Source organism: Ischnura elegans, chromosome 8, assembly GCF_921293095.1.
Source record: "Ischnura elegans chromosome 8, ioIscEleg1.1, whole genome shotgun sequence".
Taxonomy (NCBI): domain Eukaryota; kingdom Metazoa; phylum Arthropoda; class Insecta; order Odonata; family Coenagrionidae; genus Ischnura; species Ischnura elegans.
Window position 1 is genome coordinate 38,418,933 of NC_060253.1, and position 12,043 is coordinate 38,430,975.

Here is a 12,043-nt window from a genome sequence, read left to right on the forward strand (position 1 = left end):
CGGTCGAGGCAAATGATTTCCCTCTACTTATAGAATTTTCGTAATTCTGAACATCCACCCATAGTATATCATCTTCTTGTTGATGCAATATTTTTTCTTAGCCTGTTTTTGTTTATATTTTTGCTTTTTTCGCTCCCTCCTCGTGCGTTTCAACACCATGTTATTTGTAATAACTCGTGTTATTAGGGAAATACTTAACCTTTTTCCTGTGACGTGATCTCGTGATCTTCTGTGTCACTTGCACTTATCTAGTGTTTACTTTTTAATGCGAATTGCTAAGATCCCTGCTAATGCTTTGTGAATTCTTCTTTGGTGGATGCCATCAGTTTAATTTTTCTCGCCGCCGCGCCGTTTCTGTCTGGTCAATCATTTTTGATCTTGATCTGTGATCATGTGGGGAATATTAGGGCAATTGCGTAATGTTCTTGTAAGGAATTAAAAGTATTTGATACATTATCCTGTTAGGAAGTTATTTTTGTAAGGAATACGCCTCCACTTTATTCTTGTTATCATAGTAATAAAATGTATTTTCGGTGTTTTACGAAATTCAAAATTCAGAATAAATAATAGGAGCTGATTTTTGCATCATTGTTTCGAATTATTCTTATTACTCTTATTTGAGTGCTCTCTTTGTTAAGGAACCAGGAGCATTCTGCAAATTACTTCGGTTTGGTCTACCCTCTATATTTCTTAATATTTCTTGTCCTTCGATCTACCTATCCTATGTGCTTTCCACCCCACCTTCTCTTATCAAACATTTTAGCCAAGCTTTGTTCGGTGGACATTGCACTGTTTGCTAAGTCCTTGGAATAATTAAATCTTAATTATGTTAATTATTCCCGAAAATAGCACAAGGAAGTCTTAAAATCGGTGGTTACTACAACAATTGGCGATCACACACAGCCATGCCCTGGATCTGGCCTACCTATTCAGACTGAACTCGAACCTGCGACCTTTCGGTGTAGTGGGCATGGAGTTACATCTACATACTACCCCGCAAGCCACCTACAAATGCGTGCGGCAAGGGGTGTTAGGACACCAGCCGTTACATAAAAAAGCAAATGCTCAAGCGAAATTATGACTAGCATTTATTAAAGTCCTTTATGGTTCTAGGGGAAAAACGAATTCCCATATCTATCCGTTCGGCTTAATAACTGTTTTAATTTATTTCTTCTGTCGGACCAGGAAATATAATGGGGCTCTTAGATGATGTTCAAATGATGACTTACGTATATATCCGCCCCGACTGAGACCGACAATTGGTAATTACTATGATCCAATGGTCCATATTTATAAATTCTAAGTCTCTCAGCGGCGTGCGAATGCGTGAAACGTATTTGTTTGCTACGTAAATAATATTTTCCTGTACGTTTTTTTTTGCCTACGTTGAAATCGTGGTTTGTTTATCGTTGACCGAGGCTTTTAATCGCTACACTTTCTCCCTCCTTTTATCTGCCACTATATTTCGCAACGTCAATTTCCTTTCACACGACTCTGCATATGTTTCCTTGATAGTGAAGTATTTTCCCACAGTTTCTTTCATTCATTTTTTTTAACGTTTTCTCTTATCAAATTTGTCGCGGCCCAGTCTCCGCGAAAAATTCAGCACCATTAGATTTCTTCTAGCTAATTTTAGGCTTAGTCTTTGAACAGATAACGTTGGGTTTTGGCTCTGAGTGTACAAGCGTTCTTCCAATGCGTCGTAAAAAAAGATGTGGCCCTTGTCGCGGGGCTAAATAGTTCACTTACTTTCATCTCTCCATTTTCGGAGGACAGACCATGAAGATATTGAAGGAATTCTTCTCGGGTTTCCAATCGGGTTAGGGTATGTATTTGATAGGCAGACCTATCGTTGGGAGAGCTTCCCAGCATCCTCAGTGCTGATGATTATCATCCCTAAACATGTTTGGAAAGTGACGTAAAGAAACGGCGGCGTACAGAAATCCGAGTAAAGAATTTGAATCACAATTAATTGCTTATTATAAACATATGAAACACGTGCACCCGTGCACGTGACTTGACGCCATCACGTAACTGTAAGTCACGTTTTACTCAGAGCTCTAAAATTGCTGAATTGAAGACAATAAGCAAAACAGTTACGTTTTGCTGTGACAGTCAGTATAGAATAAACGTATTCGTTTGCTGATATAGGTATTTGATCCAACAACATTGGCGAAGTTCGGCCGTATTTATGAATCTCATCAAGTTTTGTGCTGGCAGATAATTTTTAAGTCTTGTTGTTCAGCATACTAAAAAGCCTCGTATAAACATTCTATCTTTTTAATGTGTGCGACCTTCTTCCTAGGTTGTACAGCGACTTTCTTCGAGCATTCATGAGCGTCAGAAAGTATGAATCTCATTCTATCGCCCGAAGAAATCTCGTCTTCCTATCTTCAGTACCAATAGAACATAGTAAAAAGCCTGGTCTAAACACTGTCTGTGTAAAACGACTCCCATAAATATCATATCGAGCAGAACTATGGAAGAAGGGAATCTTAAACCTCAAAACGCGCACTTAATTTTTATTCTTCTGCACAGTGGCGTAACTTTGGGGGAGATGAGGGGATAGATTCCCCCCAAAGCCTCAGCGAAATAAAAAAAATATTTAAAAAATTGTCTAGTTTTGACTTATAATAACTGCATCTGCTCAAAGTTATGTTTTAAATACCAAGATGATGGTAAATGTACTTCCTGGCGTGTAATTTTTCAAAAAATTTCCCGGTCTCTCCGTTGCTCGGGGGGTAGGGGGGCGTGGTCGACCCCCAGCCCCTCGCATCCCCCCCAAAAGCGTATTCCTAGTAACGCCACTACTTCTGAATATGTATTCGTAGATTTTTTTTTGAATATTTACAAGTAATTTTTGGGAAATTGTCTGTAACTTTTAATCAGTTAAAAAGTTTATAATGACCCGAAGTAAACTCCATTTATTTTTTATTTTTATTTTATTTTTATTTTATTTTATTTTACTCTCAAACCACCGGATACAGCTCGTATTGGCCATTTTACACCGGGGTGTTCAACAAATGTAACAATTAAACGTACACAAACGACCATGCCCTGGATCGGGATAACCTACCCAGGCGGGACTCGAACCCGCGACCTCTTGTTTGGCAGGCGAGAACGTTACCCCGCCGCCACCGAGGCCGGCAAATGTATTATTATTATGTATTATGTTACAGCTAAATGGCGGATGGCATTTTCCCACTCGCCTATCGAAGCGTCTATAAAGTTGGTTGGGTAGATAGAGTTATTAATTTTCACTAGAGTGTTTCCCAAACAGTGGCACTAAAAAATAAAAAGGACATTAAAAAAAATCCCTGTGTTGAATTATAAACATAATGCCTTATAGATTTCCTTCTCGAAAATATATTATACTGCCTTTGATTATGTAACCATTTTTTTAAGGATCAAATGGATCAAACGAGTACGTAATTAAGTCCTTAGTAGAGTAGGAGAGAAAAGGAGCCTAATGAAAATCTTGACAAGAAGACGGAACAGCCATATATGCCATGTCTTGAGACGTGATGACTGATAAAGACAAACTTCGGGTATTCTTGGGTATCTAATTTACACTAGATCGAATTATTTTTTTCTTATTATCTTGACCTCGTTTAATTCATGGTAAAATAGTTCTTGGAGTGTAGGTCAATGTATGTGATGCAAAAAAGTTTCAGCCAACGTTTCTGTTTATTTTAAACTATCATCTTTAATTCAGTCTTTATATCTCAATTATATCTTTCTATCTTTTAGTTTATTTTATATTGTTCTCATATTTTCTTTCATAGCCCCGATGAAATTGAAAGAAAAAAAATTCTCCCCGGCGGGGAATCGAACCCCGGTCTCCCGCGTGACAGGCGGGGATACTGACCACTATACTACCGAGGACTTGTGTGTGTTATGTGAATATTAGGGAATAAATTTATCTCTAGCAAAATCTATCTATAAGTTAAAGATGAATTAGGGAGCAAATTTATCTTTAACTTATTTATTTTAGGTCGTGCTCATATTTTCCGCGTAAAATGACCAGTGATAGAATAGATAGAATAGGCTAGATAGAATGGTATTTCTGTCGGACCCCCACCACTGCTGGTAGTACAATAAGCTGGCACCTTAGCGAGGTCCCTATAGCCTAGCAAAGGTTTCATTCGGGTGGTGCGAATGTTTTTAGTCCGTGTGAGTGTGCTTGTGTAGTTACTTGCCATCCTTAGCCGGGTTCCATTAGCTCTGCGAAGGATCATAGGTAGTGTATATGTGGTAATAACCCGGCATCCTTAATGGGGTCCCATTAGCCCCACGAAGGCTCCCAGGTTACAACGCAAGTTTACCTTAGTGAGGTCTCTACAGTTTTGCAAAGTTTTATTCGGGTGGTGTGTCTGCGGCTGTGGCAGTTTCTGGCGAGAAAGCAACAATCCCGTAAACTGCCATGGGAGGGTTATTCGGGTCAGTGGCGTAACTAGGAATATGCTTTGTGGGGGGATGGGAGGGTCTGGGGGTGAGGCCACCCTCCTAGCAACAGGGGGTCCGGGAAAATTTTTGAAAAATTACGTGCCTGGAATTACATTTTACATCATTTTGGCAATTAAATTTTCACTTTACCAGTTTTTTTTTCTTTTTTTTTCAGTTTTTCTTTTCTCTTAAGTTTTTCTTTCTCAATTTTTACTTTCAATTTCCCCATTATATGTCAAAACTAGACAATGCTTTAAAATATTTTTTTTATTTCCCCGAGGCTTTGGGGGGTGGGCATCTATCCCCCTCATCCCCCCCCATAGTTACGCCACTGATTCGGGTAGAGTAGTTGTTTAATATGACGAGTGGTGCCAGATTTTACGGCTATTGGAGACTTTCCATTTTGTTTTGTATTGATTTGAGGGTGTAGAGCTCAATTTCTTGGTATTTACTGCTGGTAGGTTAACCCCCCCTTGTCCCTATTCTGGATCCGCCACTGGTTATACATTAAGGCCGTTTTCCAATCCGCGTAGTAGGCACTCATTCCCTCGTTCCCTTTCTCATTTGCACCCTGCTCCCTTACTAATGCTCTACTGGCGCCATAAAGTGTGAACGGAAATAATGCCAACTATTGACAGTAACGAAGCGCAGGGTAGTGTTAGGACATCTTGTGGTCGCTTTAAGAATCAATTTAATCCTGCTTCTCGGTTTGTTTACGTTTGTAATTTAGACTGCTTAGTATTTTGACTTTTCTGGCACCGATTGGACTCTTTCTCTGCACATAATAAACACAAAATTAGTTACGACTCCAGTTCAAGATTTCTGAGTTTTTCACTGCCGCCATTTTCACGTTCACTTCCTACGAGGGCACGTGGAGCATCCGCGTTCCTTTATTCTCTTACCCTTCGTTCCCTTGCGCCCTCGCCGATTGGATCCACTCTTGCTGTCGTCACATCCGTAAGTTGACGATTGAAAAGTGCACGAAGGATGAATAAGTGCGAATTGGAAAACGGCCTAAGTTAGACGAGCTTCTTCCTACGTAGCATAGGTACCTTCTCAGTGCTTCGCAAAGCGTCTTGAGAGCGTGCATCCCTCGTTCTTTTGACCGTAGATATCTCTTCTCTCGAATCGTGCCTTCAGGTGCCGCTGTCCTCCGCCTCTCCTATTCCCTCTGGACATCCTCCAGCTATCTACCTCTCCTCCTCCTCATCCCCCTCCCCTCTTCCACTGGAATGGACGTTGGCCGGCCGTTGGGTGGTGGGATGGGGCCTTTTAAAGAGTGGAGTGGGGGGAAGGGGTTGACCTCCCAAGGCGAGCGACTGAACCAGAAGACTCGGTGGATGCCTTTCGCTTTTTCGGTCCTCAATGGCCTCCCCCACCCTCTCCCTCCCATTGTCGGAATGTGCTTGGCTTCCCGGGAGAATCGCAGACTCCTCGCGACTGACCAGTTCCGTCCTCTTTTTCTTTATACCGATCCCATGTCCGCAACACAGATGGAGTTGGTGCCTACAGCATGGTTGCTTGGGCATTTGGCAGGGAATTTCAGGGGTTCACCTTTTAGAGATACAATTGGCATAATCATTCGTTGATAATTGTAATATTTTTACCTGCATTTCCTTTTTTCGATCCCACGTCCGCAACACAGATGGAGTACGTGTCTACAGCAATTGGCATAATCGTTTTTTTAATTATTGTAATATTTTTACCTGCATTTCCTTTTTTCGATCTCACATCCCCAACACAGATGGAGTAGGTGCCTGCAGCACCGCGGGTATGTGGCAGGGGATGTCAGGGGTTCAACCATGTAGAGATACAATTGGCATAAGTTATTTTGTTCGTTAATATTTATAATATTTATACCGGCACTTATTTCTTTTCGATCCCCCGCCTATAATACAGATGGAGTGGGTGCCTACAGCCTCGTCGCTCCGGTTTTTGGCAGGGGTTGTCAGCACTACGATCCTTTGGGCATAAAATTGACATCATACTTCGTTAATAATCGTAATAAGTACACTTTAATTTCCTTCTTTTCGATCCCACGTCCGCAACACAGATGGAGTAGGTGCCTACAGCATCGCTACTCGGGTATGCGGCAGGGGATGTCAGGGGTTAAATCATGTGGAGATACAATATGCATAAGTCTTCAACGGTGTTTGGCGAGATGTTGTGGAACATATTGCAGTTATAAATGAAAGTGAAAAAAACTTTGTGAATGTCCACAGTATTAAGTTAATACTGTGGACATTCACAAAGTTTTTTTCCTTTCATTTATTACTGCATAAGTCTTCGTTAATAATTGTAATATTTTTACCTGCTTTTCCTTCTTTTCGAGCTCACCTCCGTAATATAGATGGAGGAGGTGCCTACAGCCTCGTCGCTCAGGGTTGTGGCAGGGGATGTCAGCACTACGATCATTTTGGCATAAAATTGAATTCATTCTCCGTTAATAATCGTAACAATTACACTTGAATTTCCTTCTTTTTGTTCCCACGACCGGAAAATAGATGGATTTGGTGACTATAGCCTCGCTACTCGGGTTTGTGGCAGTGGTTGCCAGGGCTGCAAGCTTGTGGGCATTAAGTTTGCATCATCCTTCGTTCACATAAATTGTCTTGAAATATAAACTCCCCTGAACCGGGAATGGAACCACGGATTTTGCGGACGGATATCCGCTAGGATCTGTGGTTCGATTTCCAGTTCAGAATTATTTTTTCTCACGGAAAACCAAAGGTCTGTGGTTCGATACGCGGTCCAGGGGCATTGCTTTCTCTTAGAAAGGCTAAGGTCTGTGGTTCTATTCCAGTCTAGGGGAATTTTTTATCATGGCAATAGATATTAATTTCACCGCAGTTCACGCGACAAGCTTGAAGTAAACCACATCATCCTTCCGTAATTATCGTAAGATTCATTTAATTCATTCACTCACTTCCTTCATTAATGTTCTTGACGAACAATTCCATCTTCCCTATCCACATCCCTTCGCCCATGTAACTCACAATAGTACAGTGTAACACTTGTCAGATGAAGTAGGATATTGCATGTTACCTTTTTGCCTGGGTTTGTGGCTGGGGAGTATTGATTTATGGTAGGAGACTTCGCGAGAGCGATGTTCGGGATCTAAATGTGGATGTTATTATCAGAAAATATACAGGATACGTAGAAAAAGCGTCGCGGCTTTCTCTCCTACTGGCTCGTGTTCGAAAGATAAAGGCAATCAGCTGCAGTTTTTAATTACTCATATTAATGAACGATTTATCTCTTAACGCTAATGAAATGGAAATCTTTGTTGTATTCCATCAATTTATTTCAAGGTGACTAGTTTCGACGCAGCGTTATCTTCATCAGGTACCTACCACTTCTGCGTCGGCATTAGTCACCTTAAAATAAATTAATGTAATACAACAGAGCTTTTCATTTCATTAGCATTCAAATGAACTTCCACGAAGTTCAACCTGAGACGGTAGAGAAGATTAGCACGTAATAAAAAATATAAAAAAGGGATGCATTAGATGGTATATATGAGCTCTGAGTCTTTGCTCTAAGCATTGAGTTTTACTTATTAGAGAGTTAGATAGTACAGGCCTGTAGGGAAATTGGAAATCAAGAATAAAGTTTCCTATATACCCTGTGTATAAGTATTGATGCGTTGAAATATTATACATTTTGAAATAATAAGAATAACTTTTTTTTCCTCGTAGAATTATTACATAAATTCACTATCACCTAGGTTTTGACGTGGCCTGATGACAATCCTTCTCAAAACCTATTTAGAAATAAAAGCGCTGCTGAAACAAGTGACTTTGTACGCAGTCACGCGCACGGTTGCAAAGTTAAATACACCAAAGGATGAAGTTCGCCATGAAAAAATATTTGACTTAGCCGGGATTCGAACCCAGATCCCCCGATTGCCTGACCGGCAGTCGGGAGATCCGGGTTCGAATCCCGGCTAAGTCAAATAATTTTTCATGGCGAACTTCATCCTTCGGTGTATTCTATTTAGTAATGTTTTTTTGTAATTAATCTATTTGGAAAAACAACTTCATTCGTATTATTTTAAAATGATAAGTAAATTCCTGTAAAAGAGAAGGAATACGTCACTATAAAAAGGTTAGCGAATAGGAGAGAGAAGTGGAGAGCTGCGTCAAACCAATCCTAGGATTGTTGACTAATTGTGATGAAGTAAATTCCATGTTTTTACGCTCAAGACGAAAAAGGTATTATTTAATTACATTATGGACCGTAATAGAGTCATCAATCGCATATCGCTACGTCCCAACGGTATTGGTTGTCGATGAAACGTTTGGCTTATTAGCAGCATAGGAAACTTCCTCTTGATAGTTAATAAGAACATGTTTTTAATTACAGAGCGCATGTGTCATTTTGTAAATTAGTTCATTTTATACCGTTGGTGGATTACGGGGCTGTTCATTTCCTCGTCCTCAAATCCTGCTGTGAACTTCTCTCGTCTCACAGTCTGTCACCTGCACGCTCATCGAGACTACTCCATGCGACCTATTTTGACTGAAATAGCATTTCAATCCTCTTTACCTCTTTTTTTTTTATTTTTCTTTGCGAAAAGTGCGACGTCGCGAAATTAATTTATTCGTCGGTCGTAACTTCCGCGAATTTTTCCTCTAAGGAAGGATTCTGTGATTATCCTTATTTTATAATATAATTACTTTTTGAGTTCTCTTCCTTAAAATACCCTGATTTTACATTTTACCGTGAAATGAGGTATCGGACGATGCAATTTGATTCTGAAGATCCTTATTTGTTATCAACTTTGACCGAGGAGAAATCACGTTTAAATTGGCAATTTCTTAAGTAATAACCATTGTGATTCGAATTACATATTTATATGCATAAAAGTTTTGGTAGCCTTCCTTCTTTAAATGATAATAATATTCCTAATAATAATATTATCGACAGTGATTTTTGTCGATAGTGATCATGATAGTAACTATTTTGCTATTTTATTAGCATTCACTTTTTTTACGTTGACTGTGGGTCCTTCGGATTTTTAGATGGTGCAAAAATATACAGTATACTACTATGAATATATATTTTCAATGTTTTAATTCATAAAAATGTTAAAAATTCAAAGAATAGTTATAGTTCCGTTCAGTTATGTCTAGTAGGAGCTAAGAGTAAGAGCAGTTTCCATTTTGATTCAATTACATTACTTACGTAATTAGTATGTGAAATAGTTTAGAGAAACACACTATTACGCATTGCTATTTATCTGAACGAAATTATCGCATTTATAGATACCTGGGCTGTTTCATAGTCAAATGTGATATTGATTTCTTGGTGTTTGTGGATGAAAACATGAATTAATTCTGTAAAATTATTTGTCGTTTTGACTCTTGATTGGCCAAAAAAACTGAATCAACTTAACAACTCCTCCTCGTCATGGTGACTAGTCATTAGTGGATTGCGTCAAATCCTTAAAGCAATTATACCCAGACAAGTACAGTAAATAGCTCACCTTTAAAGGTGAAATGGGGCAAACTATTGCTTCGTCAGCATGCGGTTTGCCATGATTGAACGTGTCTCGACGCGTCGATGAACGCTAATTTTTCACGTTCGAAATGTATTACATCGGTGTATTAATTGGAATACTTTCTCTTTCATGTAACCATTCTAAAGCCCCGTTTTTCTACAACGTAGCCGGTCAAGCGAAAGATTAATTTAAAAACTTTACGAAAAATTATCAGAATGACTCTCGTGCGTTTATAAAATAAATTACGTGTACTGGACTCGAATATTCTTTCCTCTGATGAACTAACAGCAAAAAGCCACTCTCTCTGTATTAAAATTGAATTGGAGCTGTTTTTCGGCAGCCCAAATGTCTTTTCCGGAGATTACGTCTCCATTTCTTTATTATATGCGTATTATTTTTCATCCTTCCGCGATTCATGGTTTCAGTCACGGATGTTACAAAGGAGGATCCTCAACTCGCCCTCAAAATGAGTTGTCACCACAGCGCCTTTAAATGGTTTTTCAGAACTCGCCACTCGCGTCGCTGACGGACAAATTGATCCAGTTTCACGAGGAAATAAGGTATAATTAGGGGGTGTTAACCGAAATTTATGTATGTACACTATGATGTGATTTATCAAATTTATAACTCTTCAATGCTACTCCTCGCAATACTGTACGAACATTATAGGTACTGCAAAATATTGGAAAAAAGTGGAACGCATTGCACTCATCACCGCGCCTTGGACATTTTTGAAAACTGATTAAAATGCGACCTATGTGGCAAAAGGAATCAGCCGTCTATGGGATAGAATTGGATCTCCTCTACAAGGTCCCCTTGGTTTCAGTTGACAAAACTCGGTAGAAAAGAGGACGAAACAAATGATTACAAAAATTTCATGGTACGCCGGAATCGACGAATTTAAGTGAATTAAGGGTTGGCTAACATGTGAATCTAGATTTGGAGCAGCGCCCAGAAGGCGGTATTTGAAAGTAAAAAAAATATGATCTGAACTGAAAAATCATTGCCAGGGTAAAATTGTGCATCAAAATGCATTCCCCTGTAAGAATTACTTGGTATATTTTTATGTTTTCATTATTTGCAAAAGAATTTTTGCCCTGCAATGATGAAAATCGAGATAATTACCTGATAGGGAAAACATTCATCGTAAATGTTAGCCTGAAGGTATTCCAGTTAATATTATTGCTTATGCATCAATATTCATAAAAAATGTTTGCCCATAAGTTGATAACAACAAATCCAACCCATAATGCGTTTGCGAGACATATTCTAGTGAGGAAATAATGTAGACGGGCCGTAAATTCCAACGTAAGGATAAAAAATGCCTGCCCCAAGGTTCTGAACTAAAAATCATTTCTGGATAAAAATTGTTCACCAAATATTACTATTATATTGGTTTTTAAATCGATATGCGTCTTGTTATGCGCCTTGAGTTAAATAATACGCCTTTTTTACATTTTTTCTATAGGATTTCGCATAGGACCATCTTGAATTTAGATGTAGATCAAAGTGTTATCCGTCCTTATTGAAATAAATATTCCTATGCAATTTTCCACGGTTATGAATTTTGACTTACCATATCTTCATAACATACCTTTTTCAATACCTTCTGCCTCCACATCTCATCTAAAAGCTACACCTCTTCATCCACCATGTCCTGCACTCCATCGTTCCTCCTCCTCTCTGTCCATTTCACCTTCTCCATTCTTCTCCATACCCACATCTCGAATGCCCCCAGTCTTCTCTCGTCCTCCTTCCTTAGTGTCCACATTTCCGCACCGTAGAGAGCTATACTCTTTGTCAAACTCTTCACTAAACATTTTTTCCGTACGAATTCGAATTCCATGCCTTTAATGTATTGTTAATTCTTTCTATTATCCGGCCTTAATAGGGTGGTTTCCTATTATTTTTTTATTGTTTAAATCAGAAGATTATTACTCCTGGAGTACATATTTCACGCATTTAGATTTTTAAATGACGATATCTATTTTTTGCGATTTAATAAATAGTGAAAAATTTCGAGCGCGAGAAAACGCGACGGCTAAGTATGAATGCTGGGAAAAGCCCGTGTGACGTCTGGCTTTTGCTGTGTGA

At 39.2% G+C, this 12,043-nt stretch overlaps 1 protein-coding gene and 1 non-coding gene across 2 annotated transcripts in view; one reads left to right on the plus strand and one right to left on the minus strand.

The window, feature by feature from the left end:
* Positions 1-12,043, plus strand: part of LOC124163603 (tRNA dimethylallyltransferase) — a 794,398-nt gene that overhangs the window by 271,505 nt on the left and 510,850 nt on the right. The gene's annotated exons all lie outside the window — the stretch shown is intronic.
* Positions 3,814-3,885, minus strand: Trnad-guc. Its single transcript has one exon. It is a non-coding gene; the product is annotated as a tRNA-Asp (tRNA).